The sequence below is a fragment of the Taudactylus pleione genome, unplaced genomic scaffold (genome assembly GCF_031769625.1).
Source record: "Taudactylus pleione unplaced genomic scaffold, aTauple2 ptg000563l, whole genome shotgun sequence".
In the NCBI taxonomy this organism is placed as follows: Eukaryota; Metazoa; Chordata; class Amphibia; order Anura; family Myobatrachidae; genus Taudactylus; species Taudactylus pleione.
The window spans coordinates 1,942,928-1,968,872 of NW_028284965.1; the positions used below are offsets into that span (position 1 = coordinate 1,942,928).

At 43.7% G+C, this 25,945-nt stretch overlaps 1 protein-coding gene across 2 annotated transcripts in view; it reads right to left on the reverse strand.

Moving 5' to 3' along the window:
* LRRC4B (leucine rich repeat containing 4B) overlaps positions 1–25,945 on the reverse strand; it is a 369,551-nt gene that overhangs the window by 197,732 nt on the left and 145,874 nt on the right. The window lies entirely within an intron of this gene.

Sequence of the window (25,945 nt, forward strand, 5' to 3'; positions counted from 1 at the left end):
TTGGCTCTATAAGAGCCAAAATCACTCCCACTGACATCACTAGTGATGTCAGTGGGGCCGGACCCAGACGGTAGGCGTTCCCATGGGAACACCTCCGTCTGGGCAGCCACGCCCCCGGCACGCCCACCAAAGGGGTGTGCTGTCAATCACCATCGACAGCACGCCCCCTTTGGTGCGAGACTCTTAACGACGGCTACCCCGTCATTATTCGGGTCTCGCGCATGCGCACGATGGAGGCGCCTCCGTCGTGCGTATGCGCATTTGGGAAACATCGACCCGCTTGCGAGCGCTCAGCGCTCGCGAGCGGGTCTGAATGAGACTCTCTGTGCAAGAGAGAATGGTGGCATGAGTACTACTAGATCTTGTTGACTACAGTTTAGCTCAAAATTGATAAGACTCTTTCATTGATGCCTTTTATGGAGCATACACACAGTCAGATTTGTCAGATGTGTCAGATGTACGATTTGACCGATTTTTGACTGCATTAAAATGAATTGAATCGTCCAAATCTGACTGCAAACACATCAGATGTCAGAAATTGTTATCGGACCATCGGAAACGCGCATCGTTCATCATTCAGACATGTGAGATTTTCCTTCAGATATGAACGATTGAACGATTTTTTAAATCGTTATCGGTCAGATCTGAAGAAAAATCTGACCGTGTGTATGCACCATTAGGATGTAAAGATGGCAAAGAAATATACAATAGGAAAGGTTTGCGGGTAGTTCTATGAGTTCCCCTTAGATGTCTCTTTATCTGTGCTAATCACAAGATTCATCTTCTCCATCGCTGCTTCACATCCGCAGAATCACTCAGTAAATCGCTGGCTCCTTATTGCCACCAGAATTTGATTCAAGCTTCTCTCACTCACAAGCTCTCATTAAATACTCTCTTCCATACAACTGTGACTGTCACTCACCCTTTGTCACCTGTCATTGACCGACACCTCTCCTACTCCCTGGTAACTATTCCCTGTAATGTTTGCTACCGGATTTCTATGAAACCTGTAGAACTGCACCAGATCTTTGCCTATAGCCTCCTCAAGTCCCACAGCATGCTATTTGCTCATCAGTATGCAGTTGTCCCCATGTCTTGTGTGTGACAGTGTAAATAATGGCACATACAAAGACATTTTAGAGAATAAGAAGCATATTCATTCAAAGATAAATGGCCCGGTAACCATGCGGAAACGCTAGCATATTTTAGTTACATTCATCATCAGGGGTCTGATAGTTTTTCGGAGTTTGCTGCCTAGAACAAGCGCCATCTTCTCAGATGGCGCTTGCTCTCATAGCCCCGCTCCTTCCTATGGGAAGGAGTTCCGGGGATGCGAAGAGGGATCCGAGCATATCCCTCCGCCGCCTCCTCACTATCTCCCCGGAGGCTGTGCGCATGCGTGACCTCGGGTCATGCATGCGTAGCCAGGCTGACGGGGAGGAAGTAAGTAAAGCAGCTACATCTGTAGCTGCGATACTAACCGAGGGAACAGCTGATTTTCATCATTGCTCCGGTGTAATTTATCCCCGCTGCGAGTTGGTTACTTAAGTATCCCTCACAGCGAGTTCAATACTCCATCATCGGAGGCCATATGGCCTTTGATGAAGAATAGGCCCCTAATACCATGAGCAGTAAATTGTGGTATTTGGCTAAGTATACTAGAAGTGTCAGGGACCTCAGCAAGAATCCCTGAATGGGGTGCAACTCTGCTATACACAGAGTGCTGTAATACGAATACCTTGCTCATTATACTGCCACCACCAATGGAAGAAGGTCACTGGTCCGCTGTTTAACAATTGCGCAGGCTCGGCAACAGGATTCCCACTCAGTTAATCTGTTGCCCCTTGCTTCTAGCAATTAACAGTTATAGCATAACCTCTATCACAATTGCGCCAACTAGGGAACACAGTTCGCTGGTCCCCTGCTCGGCAACTAACACAGTTTATAACGTAGCCCCTAGCGGTCTGATAATATCTTCAAAGACTGGGTTTTGAAGCATATACGAAATAAAATAATAAAGAATACTTTATTTACAAAAGGGAGTACAATGCTTAGTTTAAAAAGAATGTTACAAAGAAAAATGGTTACAAAGGTACATACATGTATAGCAATTTAAAATATATAGGAAAAACTTACAAATGAACACACAGCTAATTTTTCAGGTAAGAACGGTAAGAAATGCAAGGAATGTAGGTTAAGCTTCAATGCAACACTGATCCCCCAGTTTGAACCCAGAACAAAGGGGGTTCATACCTTTTAACAGCACAGCATCACACCTTGGATGATGTCATCCCAGTCTTGGCTGAACGGTGGAATCGTAAATTAGCTCTAGGACCCTCTCGGCTAACTTCTAAATCCATTTAAACTTAAAACAAAATAATTCTTCATAACTTCCCCTGCAGAAGGATTACCTAAAATATGGGGTGTTCACCTTAATTATCCTTATTCTGGCTATTAAATTCTGTTCCCTCTAGGCTGTTTTAGCTGGGCACCACACCCTGCTCGATTTTACAGGGGCAAAATGTGCCCTGCCCTTTTGGTGGCATCCCGCTAAAACAGCCTACCCTCTGCCTCTGACAATATCTCCAAGAAAATGAATTGCAAGTACTGTAAATGTGAGAATGAAGTCATTCCAATAAAAATGTACAGTGAACCCATTAACAGAGTACTTATTTCCATCCCAAATACAAACGAAAATCATCAGAATATAATTTATAGAGGTTGGCAGTGCTCAAAGTGTTTTTGGCACCTGACCGGCACTGGGACGGTTACTGTCCCAGAGCCGGTCAACAGGCTGTTTAAATTTGGCCTCGGTCGCGAGCCGTGATTGGCAGCCAATCAGGGCAGCTGGCAGCATATTGAATTTGGCTCCGGCCGCGAGCCAATCACAGCCCGCAGACTGGCAGCCAATCAGGGGCTGCCACGTGGCTGCCTCTAATTGGCTTGGCTACAGGTTCACGAGCTGTCATTGACTCGCGGCCAGCACTGAATTCAAAATGCCGGCCGAGAAGTGAAGGGAAGGGAGCCTGGGAGTGCCGTGGTCACCAGATCAGAGTGCAGCACATCAAGGTGAGGTGTGAAGTGGTCTGTGCGGTGTGAGGTTGGTGTGCTGTGAGGTGTAGTATGCTGTGTGCTGTGCTTTGAGGTGTGCTGTGAGGTGTGGTGTGTGTACTGTGAGGGGAGGAAGGGGGTGTACGGAAATGATCTATGTAAAGCCCACCTGATACTTCCATACCCCCACTGTAAAATGTCTACTGTGACCACTGGAGGTTGGCATAACATTGGAGCAAACCTGGTTCCCATCCCTGTGCCAAGGATTTGGAAATAAAAATATTGAGTAAACAAAAAAAATGTAATTGCAAAAAAGAACAAACTGAATAGAGTGAAGATAAACTTAAGCTGCTTCTCTGAGATCTCCACATGGAATCGTTATGAAATACCGCCGGCCGCATGGTTCGATTCCCGGCAGCGGCAGCCCGACACAGGCACAGATCCCGGCAGTGTGAGCCCGACAGTGCTGGAAATCCCGATCAATGTAAGATGAGTATAGACTAACATAACCCCCCTAACCCTAACCCTCCCTAGGGGTGCCTAACCCTAACCTCCCCCCAAGTGCCTAACCCTAATCCCCCCTGTAAGTGCCTAACCCTAACCCCCCCTTCCCCGCTGCCTAAACCTAAGTCACCCGGGGGGGTGCCTAACCCTAAGTCCCACCCCGGGGGTGCCTAACCCTAACCCTCCCTCCCCCTAGCCTAACCCTAACCCTCACGGGGAGGTGCCTAACCCTAAGTCCCCCCGGGAGCCCTAAACCTAACCCTCATCCCCCGCAGCTGTCCACTAGCGGGGCTCGGCATCCCTTCGATCGGTCTCCCGGCGTCGGTGAAATGATCGGCGTCTACATCTCACCCTCGCCGGGATATGACAGTCGGGAAGCCGGCTGTCGGTTTAATGTCAGCCGGCTTCCCGATTGCATCCCCTCCACATCTCTTGCCAAAAGATGTTTCAAAGGTTTTAGTCCTTTGTCATGTGGCATATCAGTGAATAATTATGCTATTTTATGTTTTTAACGAAGTTATTAAAATGTGTTGAATGGTCAACGTATGATCTAAGAAAGGCAGTGAAAGGTTGCAGAAAGTGGTCTACATTAGCAAAATGACCAACTTCTGAAATAATCGGACACATGAATGGAGTGCTCAGTATTTTGTGTAATTTTAAAGATGATAACTGCATTGAAAAACAAAACCTCTCTCACATGTTTGGATTTTAATGGCTGCACCAGCACTTGATTCATTGTGTTATCAATGTCCTGTTAATATACCTTTGTAGGGTCACATTGCAGCACTTTATAGATAACAGGCTTCAGTTGTACAATCTTTAGTTCCATGTATAACTTGTGTTTTCAAATTTTTATGTTTTTTTTTTTAATTTCAGAAACAGTAAGGGGTTAACTTTAGGCTGGAGAATAAATTGAAAATAACCCTGAGCTTTACTTCCTCCTACCGCTGGATCTGGGTCCCTGTCTTTTTTTTTTTGGCATACAGTCTCCTATGTCCTGATGTTTCACCTCATATTTCGCTATAAAATGAGATACGCCACTAGTATCATTTATTTTTGATCTAGCTAAAAAAATGATGAGATCTCTCCGCTCTCTCTGCACTTTTCCCAGTTGAGGTATTTTTGTCTGCTATTATGCTCATTACAAGCCAAAATGTCAGTGTGTTTTAATACCATATTGTGGTTCTCTCTCAACTTATTTCTCTTGAACATATAAGTACTGTATTTTGAGGAGAGTTTTTATTAGAGAGCGATTGATCCCTCTTAGGCCTTATATCATATTTCTGTCTTTTCGCGATACAGTAAGTACATATTTGTCCAGTTATATAGTCTTACTTATTTTAAAGAATGATAGATTCTTCTCATCCATGAGGTTTCTCTCAAAGGGGTAAATTTTTCAAATTCCAGATATCTCGCGTCGGATGAAATAGCGGCATACCAAAGAATATATTTTGGCCTTTAAGACTCTGGATTTCAAACTGCATAATTAAGTTTAGGCCACATGTTAAGGAAATGAGAACACTCCTGCTAATAATACTACTTAAATTTGCAGCAGGTTTTCCTGTGTGCTTTCTGTATCCGCAAGTTAATAAATTACATTTTTTAATTGCAAAAAAATTGTTGATTTGAGGCAGCTCAGTTGCTCTAATTTATCCAGTGGTTTGTAAATCCCCCAAAATCATGACAAAAATTCAGTTATACCCTTTTTACACTGCTGCAAAAACCCGGGTTATTGCCGGGTCTACCCAGGTCGCAGCTCAGTGTAAAAGGGTCCCTGAAAAATAACCCGGTCAAGTGACCCAGGAATCCAACCCAGGTAGCTACCAAGGTTGGACCCAGGTAATAGTGCAGTATAAAGGGCAAAAACAAAAGGTTATCCGACCTGGGTCATGCCTAAAATGAGCTGACTGGGGGTTGTGGAGCAGTCACCTTCCACTTTTTATGACCTCATAAGCATCGGCGCCGAGAGGGGGGGGGGGGTACAGTTTACCTGGCCCCGGGCTTGCTAGAGGGGCCCGGGTCCGTCGTTGCCCCCCCACGAATCCCTCACAGCAGCTCAGCACACAGCTTGTGCTGGGCTGCAGTGCGAGACTGCTCACGGCTGCTGCAGCAGCCGCAGCAGTCTCCTATGGCTGTGGGGCGGAGCGATTACACTGATCGCACCCGCCCCACTTAGCGCCGGGCTGGGGGGTATACAGCGCCTCCCTCCCCAGCACCGCTATGCAGTTCTGCAAAAGTAATTTCTTTTTCAGCAAGGGGGGTGTGGTCACGCCTCCCGCGATTAGGCCACACCCCCTCCTTTACCGGGGCCCGGCTGGGCTCTCTACGGCCCTGCTCAAAGGTTTAGCAGGGCAGACCTGGGTTCAGTGTGAACAGGGCTGACCTAGGAGTAACCCAGATCGAAGGTGCAGTGTAAATGGGGTATGACCTGGGTTGGAACCATGGGCCTGATTCAGACCCACTCGCGAGCGGCTGTCCGCTCGCAAGTGGGTCAATGTTCTATACTGAGCATGCGCACGACGGAGGGAGCTCCGTCGTGCGCATGCGCCAGACGCGACGAGCGAAGGAAAGTCCTTCGCTCGTTGTGTCTGATCAAAGGGGGTGTGCTGTCGATGTTGATTGACAGCACGCCCCCTTTGGTAGGCGTGCCGGGGGCGTGCCTCCCTGACGGGGGCGTTCCCACGGGAACGCCTCCCGTCAGAAGCCGGCCCACTGACATCACTAGTGATGTCAGTGGGAGTGATTTTGGCTCTGATAGAGCCAAAATCATTCCGGAGCTTGCGGTTGAAAACCTCAACCGCAGGCTTCGGCTCGCAGTTTCGATGGTCGCGATGTTCAAGACCATCGCGGCCATCAAACTGCACGCTCGTATACCCTGTGGGTGGTCACCCACAGCTATACGAGCGTCCAGGAGGACGCTCCATTTTCATGGAGGCCGGCCCTCATTCAGAGCGTGCGCTCTGCTCAGAGCGTACGGCTCTGAATGAGGGCCCATGTCCAAAAACCCTGGTCGGACCTGGGTTTTTGGTGGAAAAGCGGTATAAATCATCAATTGCTACATTACCTCTCAATGTTTTAGTTTTATATTCCCAATGCATCTTTTTTAAATGAGGGGCTTTCTTTAGAAAGCATCCAAACTAGAGATGTGGAGTTTGGTTCTCCAGAAATCCAAATCCACACGAAATCCACTCCTGAAGAGATCCGAATAAATCTGAGTTGCGGTTCTGGTCTTCCAGTGTTTCGGAATCCGGATTTTAAAGCCGAAATTCAGGTTTTGAATTGAAAAACAATTATATGATTTTAGCTGTTTTTAAAAAACTTTTAAGCATTTGTTTATTTTTTTTTAAAATCCAGATTCAAAACCAAAACACTTGAGGGTGGTTCTGCAAAACCAAAACATGAAGATGAATCCAGATCCAAAACCAAAACACAGGGGGTCTGCGCACACACTCTAATCTAAACTATTACAAACAGTTCCTTCTTCTTTTTCAATCATACCATTTTTTTTTTTTTCTGCACTCTATCAAATTTTCATTATCAAAAAAAGAAACACGGGTTCAATTTCTCATTCCATCTCTGATTCAATTTCTTATCCCATCTCTCTATTAAACTACAATCCTCTTTAAATGATAATACATTATATATTCTCTAGGGATACAGTCACTCTCCAAATATCACATAATGAATTTATTCCACCAGAAACATGTTTTGTTCTTTTATGAATTCTTCAATTTTGTTAAACCATACATATAAAGTAGTTTTTAATTTTCATCAATAGACAATATTTTCATTACTGCGGAATTGTTTCATGTAATCAAACTTTCTTTTGATCCTCTCAATATTTATAACCTGCCAGATCTATCTTTAAAATTATAAACAGAAATCCAGATGTACAGGCAAAAATACAGAATGTAGAAATTCTAAGTCACCTAGGGGCATATTTATCACAATCTGCATCTCAGATGCGGATGGAATGTGATAATATTGCCCAAATTTGCAATGCAATATTTGAATACATCGCAGGGGTGTATCAAATGGGATGTAGTTAGCAGACCGGCGGACGGCATGCCGCCGGTTTGAATCCCGATGGTGGAAGCCTGACACAGTACTTAAGATAGGCGTCGAAAAAACGATGCCTATCTTAATACTGCCGCCAGAATACAGACAAGATGCCTGCCCGAACGAGGTAAGCTGGGGGCGTCTTAGCTGTTAGCCGTGGGGGTGTGTGTTAGGTTTAGGTAGCATAGCGGGGTTAGTGTTAGGTTTTTTTGGAAGAGAGGTTAGGGTTAGGCACCCCTAAGGGGATTTAGGGTTAGGCACTAAGGGAGGAGGGTTAGGTTTAGGCACAAAGGGGGGAGATAGGTTTAGGCACTAACGGGGAGGGTTAAGGTGTGGGGTGGGGATGATTAGGGTTAGGCTACAAAAAGGGAGGGCTAGGGGGAGAAGGGGGAGGGCAAGTATACTCACCCGACCCCTGTCGGGATACCAACCATTGGGATGCCGCTGTCGGTATTTTGATAAAGAGACATCCCGGTAGCCGGCATCACATACCGATTCCGTATCAAATATCGCATGCAGGGTCAGAGCTTGTGAGAAAGCTCTGTCCCTGCAAATTCTCTCCCCCGCACTTCTCAAGGTATTCTTACAATCAATACCCTAAAAGTGTGACTGCAAATGCGCTGCCTACTACCGCCTCCCTCCAGCGTGCCCGTCTCCCCCCCTCAATCCGTCCTTTCAGCTAACACTTACTTGCACCCAGTGACCAGTGATCGGTGATCCAGTGAGCTCCACCATGACTCTGTTCAGCTGAGTCACGGAGGAGTTTACCAGATTACAAATCACCAGTACCTGGTTGCAGGTAAGTCATTTTGTTTTTTTTTGTTTTTTTTCACTGTGATCAGCTTGTGGTTTATTTAGACACACAAGGCTGATCACAGCTTCCGGCTCTGCTCTGCCTGTTAGTGCAGAGCAGGAGCCGATAAAACAGGGGAAAGCACCTTATAACACCATCTCCAGGTAGCGTTACTATCGCAGGGCTCTCCCAATTATTTTTTTACAATTTTATTTTAGTAAATTTGAGCAGATCGCATTTCCAATTACAAGTATGGCAAATGTGATTTGCTTACTAAAATAATGCAAATTTAAGGGTTTGGAGTAGTTAATTTTATGAAAAAATATAACGTCTGTTAATACATTTAAGTGATACTAAAATAATGTGAAAAGGGTATGAAAACACCCTTTTATGTGAAAAGGGTATGAAAAATATGCCCACTAATGCACTAAGTAACACTTGTTAAAGCTTAAAATAAATCTGTAAAGCACAAATACAATACAAACAGAACTGTTGAGCAAACTGATACCACATGTTGCACCAAACTGAAGACAAAAGACAAATATAATGCAAAACAAAAGTTGTGTCAGGGCGTCCTCTGGATACTATAAGACCCCCACAGTAAAGTAAAGCATCCTGAGACCATTCATGTGTGGGGTTACTTCTCAGCCAAGGGAGTGGGCTCACTCACAATGTTGCCTAAGAACACAGCCATGAATAAAGAATGGAACCAAAACATCCTCCAAGAGCAACTTCTCCCAACCATCCAAGAACAGTTTGGTGAGGAACAATGCCTTTTCCAGCATGATGGAGCACCTTGCCAAAGTCAAAAGTGATAACTAAGTGGCTCGGGGAATAAAACATCGAAATTTTGGGTCCATGGCCAGGAAACTCCCCAGATCTTAATCCCATTGAGAACTTGTGGTCAATCTTCAAAAGGCAGATGGACAAACAAATACCCATAAATTCTGACAAACTACAAGCATTGATTAGACAAGAATGGGCAGCCATCAGTCAGTATGTGGCCCAGAAGATGAGTGACAGCATGCCTGGGCGAATTGCAGGGGTCTTGAAAAAGAAGGGTCAACACTGCAAATATTGACTCTTTGCATGAACTTAATGTAATTGTCAATAAAAGCCTTTGACACTTATGAAATGCCTGTAATGTTACTTCAGTATACCATAGTAACATCTGACACAAAGGTCTAAAAACACTGAAGCAGCAAACTTTGTGAGAACCAATACATGTGTCATTATCAAAACTTTTGGCCATGGCTGTACAGTCCATGCATAACTTTACATATTTTCTCCACTTTCGCATCCTCCTGATTCTTGGCCAACATTACTGTATCACTGGATCATACAGACCACCAAGAGAAGGAACTTTCTGGGCTCAAGAAGTTACTACATCAGAAGAAGTAAGCTCAATACCATAGGGGTGTTTCTCCTGATGAAAGAAGAGTTCCATCTTTTTGGAAATTATATACCTTCTTAAAGACTATAATCCACTTTCCCTACATATTTATCCTAGAGATTTTACTTACCCCCTTTTGTGACTGTATTACACTATGTCTGCATTTTTTATTCATATTTTAGGATAAAGCAATACAAAGAATCAATGAATGTAGAAGATCTGCATCTTCAGATTTTTTTTAAAAAGTTTTTTTATTTTTTATTTCTTTATCTTGTTTTTTATACTTTGTGTCAGCACCCAGTGGGCCACCCCACATTTGTATTGATTATATTTGTTGTTAGTCAATAGATTAACCAGATGGTCCTTTAGCCTTCTCCACATACACCTTTGCAGTATGCACCCAAGTTTTGCTCACTACATTTTTTGCTTTTCTCTCTTGCCTACCTAGTGGTGCCCACATGGGAACGACATTAGATATACAACATATTTATAACTAGAGATGAGCGGTTCAGTTTTCCTGCAAACCACACACACCCAAACTTTGAGGTTCTGAATCGAACCAAGTGCGTCTCAGATCATTTTTGGGGTTCCGAGTAGAACAGAGTTCTGGTTCAGGTCTACATGTAAGATTTTGAATCTAAAAACCAGATCTCGTGTTTTGGATTGCATATAAACAGGTCCAAATTACATGGTTTTAGCTGTTTTTATACATTCTAAAGAAATCCAAAACCAAAACTGAAACAGAGCCAAAACACTTGAGGGTGGTTTTGTCAAAACCATAACATTTGAGGGTGGTTTTGCCAAAACCAAAATACGGAATACAGGACTTCTAGGAAAGATATCTAATAGTAAGACAGCCTATACATTAATATATATACTGTATATCTGTAGCAAAGACGACAAGGGAGCCTCTTGTGACTTCAAGCAATCAATGTGTTCCATAAAATAAAAGGTGAATGGCCCTGTGGCAATAAATTATTAAATTGCACTTATCTGAACTAGTTTGTAACAGATACGGTAGTTTCGATGAGCACCTACTTCTTCTGAGAAGACCGCAAAGAGAATTCACACTCAAAGATAAATGTGAGACTGTAATGTAGTATATCAACACAGAAATATTTAATTAAAAAAGGAATAAAAGGCATGTACAATATTACAAAGGTAATAAAACAAACTTACGGAGAGCACACTGGCTTATAGCAGATTTACATCAATGGTCATTAGTCAGTTGGACAGGGCTCAGGGACCAAATGGGGTACTGTAGTTTGGTCAATTTTGACTTCATCATTATACCAGTCTCAGTGGATTTTGATTTCTAAATCCAGAAAACGCACACAATGAGGTAAATTTACTAAAGTGAGAGTTTTTAGAAGTGGAGAAGTTGCCCATAACAACCAATCAGATTCTACTTAACATTTAAATAGCACCTTCTAGAAGATAACAGTGGAGATGTTGACCATAGCAACCAATCAGATTCTAGTTATTATCTTCTATAAGGTGCTATTTAAATGTTAAGTAGAATCCAATTGGTTGCTACAGGCAACATCTCCACTACTAAAAACTCTAACTTTAGTAAATTTACCCCAAAGTATCCTCACTCCTAGAAAACCAGTTATTGTAGCATTCAAAAACTAAAAGACAAAAATTCCCCAACGTACGCAGCAAAGGACAAAGTTCTGGGGGGGATTTCAGTCTTGTTTTTTTCTCATCTAGATTAACCCTTCCCTTACGCACACCTGTGTTGGGCCAATAAATTATGAGCAACTTCCATTCAGTGTATCAGCTTGCTGAACCTTACAGAAGATTGTCACAATGTGTTATATGCATTTTTCACCATTGGGTGGTCCAAAGGCGCCTTACAAACTTTTACTATGGGGCCTACAAATATGTATTTATGCCCCTGCAACACACAGGCAATGTTATTGATGTGGTTTTGCTGTATAAATTAGATATATGTAATTGTTTTCTGTTTCAGATTATTTGTTAGGTCACTAAGGGGCTGTGTGGCCATCAGGCTTGTCATTCGAAGATGCCATCTGCTGCTCGGTACCTTGTCAGATGCAGTAATTAACAATGTGGGTGGCAGGAGAAATCCGGGAATAATGTTCATTATTGGCATCATAGTAATTGGGAGCTGCAGTTTAAGTAAACAATCAGTGAACCTTAACTATACATTTGCCTCTGATCCTATCTCAGGAACATGTAATTGCAGTGTTTGCCCATTTTCTGTGCTAATGCAGTATTATTCACACTTCTTCTTGTAAAGCCTGCTTCAAACTGTGCTGCTACCATTTTACATTCTCTCAAATATTAGACTGCAAGCTCCACTGACAATGAAACTGTGCCACTCTATAGATTTGGAAGAGTAAAGGATGGTTTATTTGCAGTGACCATGTCTTAGACATGGTCTACAGTAGGAAACCATTTCCTATTTATTTTACCCTCACCAGCACTAAAGAACCCTATTTTCTTATACACGTCCCTCTAGGGGTTTGGGAAACCCCTCTCTCCTGGGCTGCAGGTATAGGGAACCCTTTGGCACCACCCATACTCTGTTTCCACATATCAATGTTTAACACGGGCCAAAGGCTGGCTGGCTAAACTAAGCAACACAGCAGCGGCATAAATGCACGGCAGTTTAAAAGAATATAGCACATCTATGAAAGATTGCGGCACAGTGGTGGCAGACAGGAAGGCAATTTAATAAACTAAACAACCCCATAGAATGAATGTTTTCATTAATCAAGAACTACATTAGACTGAGGCCCGAGGGCAGAATAGGGAAATGGAGGCGAAGTATGTAGTGGAAGGCAGGTAAAAACATTGACTGAGAAAAATACATTTGAGAGGTGATCTACTGTAAGCTTCTGAGGCCAGAAAAAAAGAATACAATGTTAAGAAAAGGATAAAAGGATTGCAAAAGTAGCTGGCCATACTACCACCCCCACCCCCTTTCTAATTGAGTAACAGCCCCTCTAGTACATTTATGAGGTGCACCAGAGAGTCTGTCTATGAAGGAGAGAGGCCAAAGAGAAGTATAGGGAGTGGAGGTGAAGTATGTAGTGGAAGGCAGGTAAAGAAGATATATTTATTAAATAATTAAAAATATTAAAATTGAGATGCGGCCTTGCTAGAACTGTTTTGCAGCAACTAAGAAAAGGTCATAAAAGAATACAATGTTAATAGCCTAGGATTCCTTACAGGGGTTGCAAGAGAAGCTGGCCATACGAGGTGCAGCAGAGTCTGAGTATGAGGGGAACAAGCTCAAAGGCCCGAGGGCAGTACAGGGAAATGGAAGTGGGGTATGTAGTGGAAGGCAGGTAAAAAGAATATTGATTAAAAATGAGAGGCCTTGTATCTTCTCGTTCATAGTAGCAAATACTAAACATGCTCCACAATACTGTTAATTTATTTTAGATTTTGTGAAATACCACAATAATTCTGGGTAAAAATGTGTTGCCCATTAGTTTTGTGTTACAGCAATAACCAATAAAAAATGTTTGCTCAAGCTTATAAGTGGTGGATTCCACCTGGTCACTACCTTAGGCTTCAGTTGGTGGCAAGGCAACTGAAGCAAGATGTTGTAAACTGCTCTTGCAGGCTTCTACATGCAGTTGCTGAATGCCAAAAATGTCCAGAAAATGTTTTGCCCACAGACAGCATATCCTGCACTCCCCTCTCTTTTTTAAAATAATGTTAAACTACAAAGTTTATTGTCAGGGTAAAACATGGGATGTGTTTAAATTCACCACGTTGTAATACTCTCACAATGTTACGACAAATCCTGAGAGTCCTTTTTGCTATGACAGTTATGAGTTTTCCTTATAGGTTGGCACTAGTGAAGTAGCTGATACAGAAAGTAGCCTGCCTTTGAATGAGCTGGCGTTGTGTTAGAGACTGCAGCAGCTGAAGGTAATACACCCACTCAGTGGGCTATCACATATATGTAATCTTTTGTTTGACCAGTACTGCTTGTCCACATATCTGTGGTTAAATGGATAGTGGGTACAAGGGCATTTTCTATGCCAAGAACTATTTTTTTTTCACGTCCCAGTACAGGAGAGGATTTGCCGTTTTTATAAAATGGACTTGAGATGGAATTTGGTAGCGGGGACACAGAACCTCAATTAACTGTTTAAAACCCACATGCATTGATGGCCGATATTGGATGCAGATCAAAGGCTGGCATAACCATCATGGCTTCCGTTATCTGCTGAGCAACTGGATGGCTGCTTTCATACTTGCTTCCTCTTGCAAAGAATTGTTTCACAGTCAATTGTTGTTTGAAACTAATTATTTGGTCCCCTTCTTGGATGAAGATGCACCCCTAGCATGCAAGGATTAATCTGAGGAATGCTGGATATGGGAGTCAGTTAGCCATCGCAAATTGGATGCAGGAGGACTACCTCCGATCATTAATGAGGAGATTGATGATGAAGGCGTTGGAGATGGAGATTGCATGAGCTGGGATCTAGCTGAGAGCTGGGAGCTAGGTGCTGCTGGACTGTTATTATTTTATCAGATTTTTCCAAAAACTTTGCATGATCTTACTGCAATTGACATAACAGGGAGCTGGTTCCTAGGTGATCAACGTCCCTACCTCTACATACGTTGGCTTCACAAACGATACAGATGGCTTGACAAATGTTGTCAGAATCTGGGCAAAAATTATTCCAGACAAAATAGGTATTTTGTACGGTCATTTGCCCAATTATGACAATGGCCTTCTTTTTACTACACCACTGGTGCTTGACTTATTTGACAGAAACACCATCCTCATCATCAACATCCTCATTAGTGTTAGTTACACAAATATTCCCCCTCCCTGTAGCATCTTTAAATTCTATGTCACCATGTTGCTTATTCCCACAATTTCAGAGGGTGCTAAAATGGTGGAAGGAGGCTTCTCTAAGATTACAATATCAGAAATGTCAGACTCACACATAGGATTCATGGACATCCTTAGGCTCTCCTCAGGAATTTCTGAATACACAGTTTGTTATTCAGCTTTAGTTTTGTTTTGGTGAACTGATTTGTCTGTATTAAAGAGGATACATGTAGACTTGAGGGTATATTTAATAAAAGTGCGGTTTTACAGAAGTGGAGGTATTTTCCATAGCAACCAAATCAGATTCTACTTATTTATCTAGCACCTTCTAGAAGATAAGCTAGAATCTGATTAATTGCTATTGGTAACACCTCCACTTCAATAAAACTGCACTTTAGTTAATATACTCCCTAGAGTGAGAAGGTGTTGCATTTGAGGTTTCAGAAGATGCCTGACTATGTTTTTCCCTGGCTTTCACAACAGGCATGAAACATCAGTAGTTGGACCAGTACTTGAAAAAGAAAGGCCATGTCCTGAGCCTTTCCTTGTCACTGCATGTGGTGTATGGAATGTTGACAACTTTACATTTTTCAGCAGTTATTTTTCCCTTTCTTATTAAAGGTGATGTTTTTCCTTAACATTGTGAAATATTGTTAAGATTTCAGGTGCCTTTTCTTAAACTTTATTTAACCTTGAACCACCATTAGCAGAAGTTGAAGTACTACCATGACAGCTGCCAGCAGCCGCAGCACTAGTATTGGGTTGCTGCTACTATTCTTCTATCGACTGATCCATATATGACTCACATCGTTCCCAGTATAAGGGTGGCACCCTAATGATATTGTATTTTTTAACACACAAGGTTGCTATTAAATTTTTTTAAACTGTGTCTGAAGACCCCGAACACTCAAACTACTGCCTCACTGCACCCCTATAATAAACTGGGTGGCACCCTACGACGTTATATTAAAAATTTAAAACTGTGCCTGAACACACAACAAACTGTCTCACAGTACCCAGTGTATAAGCCGGGTGGCACCCTAATTTTAATGATGATGTTTATTTACTGTAGTAACAATAGACAACACAGTGCTTCAGTCCACTCCTACTGTATGGTTTTTTTTGTGCCTCACAGAGTGCTGTGACCAGCCCACAGTACACAGTGCCCCCGCCTTCAGTGCTCTTAATAGTTTTCTATTTAGTATACAAAGTGCCCCTATACTACCCACACCCTCTCCTTTTTGTCTCCAGAGTGAATTGGCACCCGCTCATGAGGAATGGTCTTTAATAGGCAATCCAAAACACGCGAGATCCAATGACAGGAAGAAGTTTTGCCTTGTTTTTAAATTTGAACATGGCAGGAAGACCAAAGGCGGGGCTCGGTTCAACTCTTAACCCATAAGTTTGGGTGTGTTCAGTATCCAGAGAAACCAAACCGCACATCTCTAATTTTAAGTCTATGAACACTAATGGTGCCCATACGATTTTTTTACCCGATATGGACAGTTTTGACGGGTTGTACAGACCAATCGTATGAAAATAGGTGTTTTTTGTGGGTTCTGCGACCCCGATGCGCGTCCCCGCCATCCTCTAGTTGGATCGCAGATCAGATGGTTTTGCAGAGAGATCTACGATCTTTTGAGTACAATGTGATACACTTCTATGCATCTTATCCTATGATCATAATGATCAATCGTACACCATTTCACAACATCCTATCCTATGATCGTAACAATCGTACACCATTTCACCACATCTTATCCTATGATCGTAACAATCAATCGTACACCATTTCACAACACCTTATCCTATGATCATAACGATCAATCGTACACCATTTCACCACATCTTATTAGAGATGAGCGGTTCGGATTCTGTGGAATCCGAACCGCTCCGAACATTGGGGATCCGAGTCCACCCGAACCCTGTTCGGGTGTTCACCGCCTGACTCGGATCCCCGTTCGGGGCCGAACGGCGGCCGCCTGATGTCGGATTCTCACTAGAGAATCCGTCATCAGGTCTCCTATTGTGTAGGGCAGAGCGCTGTGATAGCGCTCTGCCCTACACAGATACAAACACACAGCCGCCAGCGGCAGCTGTGTTTGTTACAGCAGCCAATGAGAGTCACACAGACTCTCATTGGCTGCTGCACGGAGGGAGCCGGCTGGAGCTCACACATGAGCTCCGTCTTCCGGCTCCCTCCGCAGTGTGTGACAGGCTCAGCAGAGCGGACGGCACGGGAGCGGGGAATCAGGAATCAAGTAAGTTTTTTTTTTTAACTTGTGAAAGTTGTGTAAGGGCCGGGGGCGCTACTGGGGGGGGTCTGCTACTGGGGGGGTCTGCTACTGGGGGGGCTATACTACTGGGGGGGTCTGCTACTGGGGGGCTATACAACTGGGGGGGTCTGCTACTGGGTGTCCATACTACTGAGGGGCCTGCTACTGGGGGGGGGGGCTATACTACTGGGGGGGGTCCGCTACTGGGGGGGCCATACTACTGAGGGGCCTGCTACTGGGGGGGCCATACTACTGTGGGGGCATACTACTGGGGGGGCTTACTACTACTGGGGGGGCCATACAACAGGGGGGCCATACTACAGGGGGGCTACTACTGGGGCAGCCTGCTACTGGGGCAGCCTACTACTGGGGGGGCCATACTACTGGGGGGGCTGCTAATGGGGGGGCATACTACTGGGGGGGTTGCTAATGGGGGGCATACTACTGGGGGGGCCTGCTAATGGGGGGCATACTACTGGGTGGCATGCTAATGGGGGGCATACTACTGGGGGGGCATACTACTGGGTGGCATGCTAATGGGGGGCATACTACTGGGGGTATACTACTGGGGGCACTGTATAGGGGACCCTACTACTAAGGGGACTGCATAGGGGGCACCACTGCTGGGGACATTGTGTAAGGGACACCGCTACTGTGGGCATTGTGTAAAAGGTGCACTACTGTGGGCATTGTGTAAAAGGGGCACTACTGTGTGTCGTAACATAAATAAGAGACACTACTTTATGGTGTAATGTGAATCAGGCCCTATGTGCGGTGTAATGTGAATAAGATTGTGCACTGTGACTCCTAGGGCCGTAGCCCACTATGTAAACAAGTACTGTGACTCTGCTGGCCGTACCCACTGGGTGGGTGCACTACTTTTCATTTCTGCCACTGCTGTGTGGCAATGTGTCATAGATGTGCTTTATACTGTGGTGTCTGTGTCATTGTGCTGCTGCTTTGTCGCTTAGTAACCAGTCAGCTCACTGCAACCTTTGGCCAATAATGTTGAAAACAATATTATAAGCTGTGATATGGTCTAAATTGACTGGAAATTAATGTTATTGAGGTTAATAATACTCTAGGAAGAAAAAAAGACCAATTTATGTGATTTTAGCTTTTTTTGTCAATTTTTGTAAAAAAAATCCAAATCCAAATCCAAATCCAAATCCAGTCACCGCAGTTTGGCAAATCCAAATCCAAATCCAAAGCCGGACGACGAATTAGAACCAAATCCAAATCCGGCAAAAATGGTCCGGCGCACATCCCTACATCTTATCCTATGATGGTAACAATCAATCGTACACCATTTCACCACATCTTATCCTATGATGGTAATGGTCAGTCGTACACCATTTCACTACATCGTATCCTATGATCGTAACAATCAATCGTACACCATTTCACTACATCGTATCCTATGATCGTAAAGTTCAATCGTACACCATTTCACCACATCTTATCCTATGATGGTAACGATCAATCGTACACCATTTCACCACATCTTATCCTATGATGGTAACGATCATCGTACACCATTTCACCACATCTTATCCTATGATCGTAACAATCAATCGTTCACCATTTCACCACATGTTATCCTATGATCGTAACAATCAATTGTACACCATATCACCACATCTTATCCTATGATGGTAGTGATCAATCGTACACCATTTCACCACATCTTATCCTATGATCGTAACAATCAATCGTACACCATTTCACTACATCGTATCCTATGATCGTAACAATCAATCGTACACCATTTCACTACATCGTATCCTATGATCGTAAAGTTCAATCATACACCATTTCACCACATCTTATCCTAGGATCGTAACGATCATCGTACACCATTTCACCACATCTTATCCTATGATGGTAACGGTCAGTCGTACACCATTTCACTACATCGTATCCTATGATCGTAACAATCAATCGTACACCATTTCACTACATCGTATCCTATGATCGTAAAGTTCAATCGTACACCATTTCACCACATCTTATCCTATGATGGTAACGATCAATCGTACACCATTTCACCACATCTTATCCTATGATGGTAACGGTCAATCGTACACCATTTCACCACATCTTATCCTATGATGGTAACGGTCAATCGTACACCATTTCACCACATCTTATCCAATGATCGTAACAATCAATCGTACACCGTTTCACCACATCTTATCCTATGATCGTAACAATCAATCGTACACCATTTCACTACATCGTATCCTATGATCGTAAAGTTCAATCGTACACCATTTCACCACATCTTATCCTATGATGGTAACGATCAATCGTACACCATTTCACCACATCTTATCCTATGATGGTAACGGTCAATCGTACACCATTTCACCACATCTTATCCTATGATGGTAACGATCAATCGTACACCATTTCACCACATCTTATCCTATGATGGTAACGGTCAATCGTACACCATTTCACCACATCTTATCCTATGATGGTAACGGTCAATCGTACACCATTTCACCACATCTTATCCTATGATCGTAACAATCAATCGTACACCATTTCACTACATCGTATCCTATGATCGTAAAGTTCAATCGTACACCATTTCACCACATCTTATCCTATGATGGTAACGATCAATCGTACACCATTTCACCACATCTTATCCTATGATGGTAACGGTCAATCGTACACCATTTCACCAAATCTTATCCTATGATCGTAAAGTTCAATCGTACACCATTTCACCACATCTTATCCTATGATGGTAACGGTCAATCGTACACCATTTCACCACATCTTATCCTATGATGGTAACGGTCAATCGTACACCATTTCACCACATCTTATCCTATGATGGTAACGGTCAATCGTACACCATTTCACCACATCTTATCCTATGATGGTAACGGTCAATCGTACACCATTTCACCACATCTTCTGAAAAATTTCAAGGGAAGAATTTCAAGGGCAATCGTACAACACATTTTACCAACTTTGAATTGCACAGTGTCTGGGGGCCTTAAGCAATCATATGGTTACTTTAATTAGGAGGCCTTGTAGTGAACTGATGGAAACATTTTTTCTGTTTGGTTGCTATTAGATACTGTACAATGAGACCATGAGGATAAACACTAGTCAAAATATAGTAAAATACCCTAATACATGAAAACTAAACTGTCTGATAAATCAGATGGCAGATCCTTGCACTATTCCTAAATACTAAGAGGATCTGATGTATCACTGTTGTACCCAACACTTCAAAAAAAATTAATTAATAAAACTAAAAGCTATTGATAAAAACATTTTCTCTGTCTATACCTAATACAGAAAAGTTGTCCAGGACACTGACCTATACCAAGCAGCGTTTATGCAGTAGAAGATATACTGTATAGATATATAGATATATATATACATGGTATTGGAGGTTATCTCAAGCAGCAAAACAGACAGATAACCTGATATCCCACATCTATTAAACAAACAATACGGGTGAGCTTATTTCTCAGGACAGTCCATGATTTGAAGCAGAATGAGGACCCCTAATAGCAGGGGCGTCTTAAAAGAAGAGGGGGCCCGTGTGCATTCCGCGTACGTGGCCCCCTCCTCTTTTTCCGGCAGCCGCTAGTAAACTGACAGCAGCAGTAGACGCCGGGCACTACTCATGTGCAGGACACAGCAAAAATGGTGGGGCTGCCATTTTCCCAGCGATTTCCCTATCGCACATGCGCAAACCGCAGGGCGCTACACAAACCTGGCGTTTTGTGTAGCGCTACTCCGGCCGATTTGGGACTTCGGAGAGGTAAGTATAAAAAGTATGAGTGCAGGGGGTACGGTGTGGGCCCCACCCTGGACCCAGGGGCCCGTGTGCACCGCACACACTGCACCCGTTACAGATGCACCCCTGCCTAATAGTTATATATAGAAAGGAGGTATCAGGGAGTGAAATTGCCACAGGTCAGGGTATTCAGTCCACATACAAGATCAAGGACCAAATGTTATTAAAGTATTCCAGAGGTGCCACTGCTAACCTGGGGCACTCTGCCCATAGCAGTGGCTTGGGAGTTACTTTGCAGAAATCTTTTCATATAACAATACACAAGTTTGTGCACAGCTAGAGGCAAAGAGACCAAAAGGACACATTTCCTTCCCCATACAGTTCTGTTCTTGCAGTGAGTGACAGATGTATTTTTGTCAGAAGAGGTTACTCTGTGTTTGCACTCAGTAAGAGCTGACTTTGTATTATTCATCACTTTACACTTGCGCGGCAGTCTGTCTCCGTATCTGGAGGAAAGTGAAAGCCTGAAAGTCACAACAAGAGAAAAGCTTTTAACGGGTTAGTTTTGTACGATCTTTAACGTATTTGTTGCTGCAGAGTTGAGGGGGGCGATGGAAGGAGGGTTCCACCAATTCCTATTCATGTCCCATTAAGTGGTATATTATATTCATAGTTTAATGTTTTCAAATACTATAAACATATGTAATAAAGAATAAAAAAAAGTGCTTAAACAATAATGTATTCTGAGGTCTGTTAAAATATGGAAATATCAGTATATCTCGGTCCCTTGCGGGGGATAGTGACAATCGGAAAGGGGTCATCTGGTTAGTGGGAAAATGAAATGACCAGGAAATATTCTGGCAGCTGTAACTGTTGTGACCTATTTACAGTGGGCACTGGTGATAAAACAGCAACTCGGAACTCCTGTCAAATGTAATCAGTCCACGCAATAAACTCACTTTCACCAAAGGTGGAAAAGGACACTTTTGCAGGAAATAACGGCATGTATTCATGATACTACAGCCAGGAAATCCCGACACGGGACTAAAGATAGGCGTTGAAATCCCGATGCCTATTCACATTCCTTGTACGGGATTATAGTGGTAATAATTGCATGGAGGTTTGTAACCTTATCTTCATGCGGACAAAATACCCAGTAAGTACATATACACTGCCTCTCAAATACACACACACACAATCTTGGCAAAGCCCACAATGAAAAGTGGTGCATGATAGCAGGCGTGAACCTAGACCTAGGGGGCCCTATAGCAACATTTTCATGGGCAACATTTCTAGGTCAATAGCTCCCCCCCTCCGCACCTCCTACCAAACTCCCCCCTCCCCCTTCGCAACCTACCCCAGCTCCATGCTCGCGTCCTCCTTCAGCAGTTAGCTGCGCAGGGCAGGCACATCTCCTCTCCCAGTCAGCTCTATCTCTCCTCACTGACTGATGCTGGGAGGATCCATGCTGAGCTGGCTGGGATATCTCTGAATCATGACCATGCCTTCTCCCATTAAAGATGGAAGCGGAGCCAACTGGGAAAGCAGATATGCCTGCCCTGCACAGCCCAGCACACTGCTGCTGAAAGAGGATGTGACCATGGCTGGCCTGGCACCCTAGGTGCAGGGGTAGAGCTGTGCCCCAGAGGCAGTCCGGGCCCCATAGCAGCCACAACCACCTGCACCTAGTAGTACCGCCAGTGCTCAATGGAATTGTCCTTGTGCCCACCCACCTGTCCCTACGTTGTATATTAAAAAAGGACATGCACAGTTTAACAAACTAAGCACTTCAGCCACAGGGACCGACACTTTTGTGGCTGAAGGGCTTGGTTTTTTGGGGCCCCCACAAAAGAAAACATTTTAATGGTTTGGTTACACAACTATGGTCTTAATTTAAACAATAAAACAAACACAAAACACATGAAGGCCCGATTAAGAATTGAAACGCGTTAAGCGGAGTGGCTGCATTAACCACTGGCTTTTGTGTGGGACCATACTTACCTGGACTGGCTGAGGGATTGAGGAGTATCCGTAAGTTTGGGAACAACTCTAATAAGAACTAGCCTGATGAGTATATGATGTCTTCATACACATGATGTGATTTATGTTTGTTTTACTGTTTAAATTGTGATTTCATCTTTAAAGAATTAAAAACCTTTAACCTGTAAAAAGGTGTCTGCACTAGTGGTTTTCTTTTCTTTTTTTATATGCATCATCTACTACTTAATATCTTTGGCTGAATATATATGTTGAATAATTCTCCATATGATGCATCTGAATTAAGACAATTGGTATCGATTGAACCCCATTTTTAAGAAACACAGAAGAAAGGATTTGCATATTCACCAAGACATTAGGGTGATTATCTCTTTTATGACTTCATGATTACAGGTTTTTGAGCATTTCTTGCATTATATTATATTTTTGTACTTTGATATATAGGGAGTTTTTATATGAACCGCCCATTAATGCATATGCTGTATGGTAAAATCTGATTTCTTTGCGCATGATCACAGAATTTTTATTTTCTTGAAATACACAAAGGAGCGACAGGTCCCAAAACTTCTATCACAATTGCGCAAGCTCAATGGCTGAAACTCTCCTGCTGTTAGTTTGTACGCCCCACGCTTCTAGCAATCATTAACAGTTATAGAGTGACCTGAGCGATGTAATCGAATGCTCAAAGACTGGGTTCTGGAAAAATTTATGAATTAGACTAATAGATAATATTTTATTTACTAAAGAATTACAAGGTTTAGTTACAGAAATGTTGCAAAGAAAAAGTTTACAGGTTACTACATACGCGTGTTGGAATTTCAAATAAAAACTTACAGAATTAACGCGCAGCTTATCAGTGCTGGGGCACAGCAAAAGTGATGGAACAGTTTCTCAATCAGCCAACGTACCCAAACCAGAAACCACCTTAAATAGCCAGGCTAATCATCCAAACTATTGGCACCTGTGTGTCACTACCCTTCAGACCAAAAGTCTCACCTCTTCTGGTTAAACACCATGACAGAGAGCGGTATAAAAACAAAACACAATACAATAGGTTTATTAAATGTATACCCTTTCGAGCTCCAAATGTGCCATGTAACCCGGGCCCTATGGGGCAAGGATAGCCAGATACGATCCATACTCAGGGGACTGAGCAGACCAACTAAACAGCCGGGCTGTGAATAACTGCACTTCTGGTCTTACATTTTAAAGACTGGGAAGTGGTGCACAATGGTTTCTTAGGGCTCTATTGACTACAATCCGCATTTAAAATGCAGTTGTAGTGTGATATTACCGCATTGCGAATTCAGGCAATATCGTAGGGATTTATTAAAAATCCCCTGCAGGGACAGAGCTTGCGATAAAACTCTGGGCCTAATTCAGACCCGCTCGCGAGCGTAGGACTCTCGCAAGCGGGTCGATGGTGCCCTAATGCGCATGCGCACGATGGAGGGAGCTCCGTCGTGCGCCTGCGCGAGACCCGCATAGCGACAGCCAAGCTGTCGCTCCGGGTCTCGCACCAAAGGGGGCGTGCTGTCGATGGTGACTGACAGCACGCCCCCTTTGGTGGGCGTGCCGGGGGCGTGGCTGCCAGACGGAGGCGTTCCCATGGGAACGCCTACCATCTGGGTCCGGCCCCACTGACATCACTAGTGATGTCAGTGGGAGTGATTTTGGCTCTGATAGAGCCAAAATCACTCCAGGGCTTGCGACCACGAGACCCTACCGCAGGGTCTCGTCGCAAGCCCGATGGCTTGCGTCCCTGCGAATCCCCTCCGCAGCCTTATCACTGTATTTTTTCGGAAAAAATACACTGACAAGGCTCTGCGCTTGCAGCGACCGGCCGCCGCTAAACCCCCACACACACCCCCCTCTTACTTCTACTTACCTCCGGTCAGGTAATAGGTGCTCCGGTGATGTCCTCTTGGGCTCCGGTCAGCTGATCTCCCATCCTCCACTGTGATTGTTTAATTCAGGAGCTGACCGGGTCAAAGTGCAGGATAGGATACCAGCTGACCGGAGCCCTGGAGGACATCACCGGAGCACCGATAACCGCCTCCGGACTCAGGTAAGTTTTTTTTGGTTTGTTTGTTTTTTTGCTCTGCCTGTTAAAGCAGAGCCAGAGTCCGGTAACCGGGGGAGACCCTGGATAACGCCACCTCCAGATGGTGTTATTATTACAGGGCTTACCCCGGTATTTTTTCACATTTAATTTTTAGTAACTTTGGCCAGATCACATTTCCCATTACAATTATGGGAAATATGATCTGCTTACTAAAAATAAGTGATAATTAGGGGTTGGAGTAGAATTTTACGAATTCTACTCCAGTTGCCCTCTAATAACTATAAGTGACAATAAAATAATCTGAAAAGGGTGTGAAAACACAAAACAACCTTTTTCACTTTATTTTAGTAAAAATAGTCTGTGTACACACTAGTCGACCTGCCAATATGATGCTCAATGGTACGACGGCGCAATATATCGTTCACCTGCATCATTCACCTTCCTGGCATCGGCAGCCGGGTCACTCCATCGGCCATGCATGCACGGCAGATGGAATGACCACGAGGTCGGCGCGATATGTCCAATTCAGCATATGGTTCGAGAAATCGTCTAGCGCACCACCATTGATACAAAGCTACCTGCTATTCATAAATAAATCGTGTATCATGAACATGCAGTCACAAGGACTGTCATACCAACAATGCAAAAGCACTGTGTACATAAAGCGGAAGTGGGGCACAGCAGTAAGCGCTGTAAGAAGGCTTTGCGACACCCTGTGCTGGCCGCACACCCCAATCGCATGACATCATGTCGAGGGGAGGGGCTGCTGGCGACGGTTAGAACAGCCGCACCCTGGAAGCATCCTCAGGATGCTCTGGAGTACTATAAAGGCTGCCGGCTGAATGTTTGGATGTTCCAGCGGCACACAGATATACAAGTATCACAAATCAAATTAATCAGCACAGTCTGCTGGTGCGTCCTAGTCACATCGCAGTGCGACAGATGTATTTTTGGCAAAACAAAAAAAATATGCCTGACGCTAGCAGAGTAGCGCGGGATCTGGTGGCTCACTGACGCCAGGCAAGTCGCGCTGCGTGGCCTATTGTATTGAGGCTAGATGTATGAGGACACATCTGTATGTTTTGGTTTTGTAAAAACCACCCTCGAGTGTTTTGGTTCGGCTTCGGATTTCTTAAGTCAATTTTGACCACCTCTACGCACCTGAAACCATGAGGGAGAGATTTCCATGCAATCCAAAACACGTGAAAT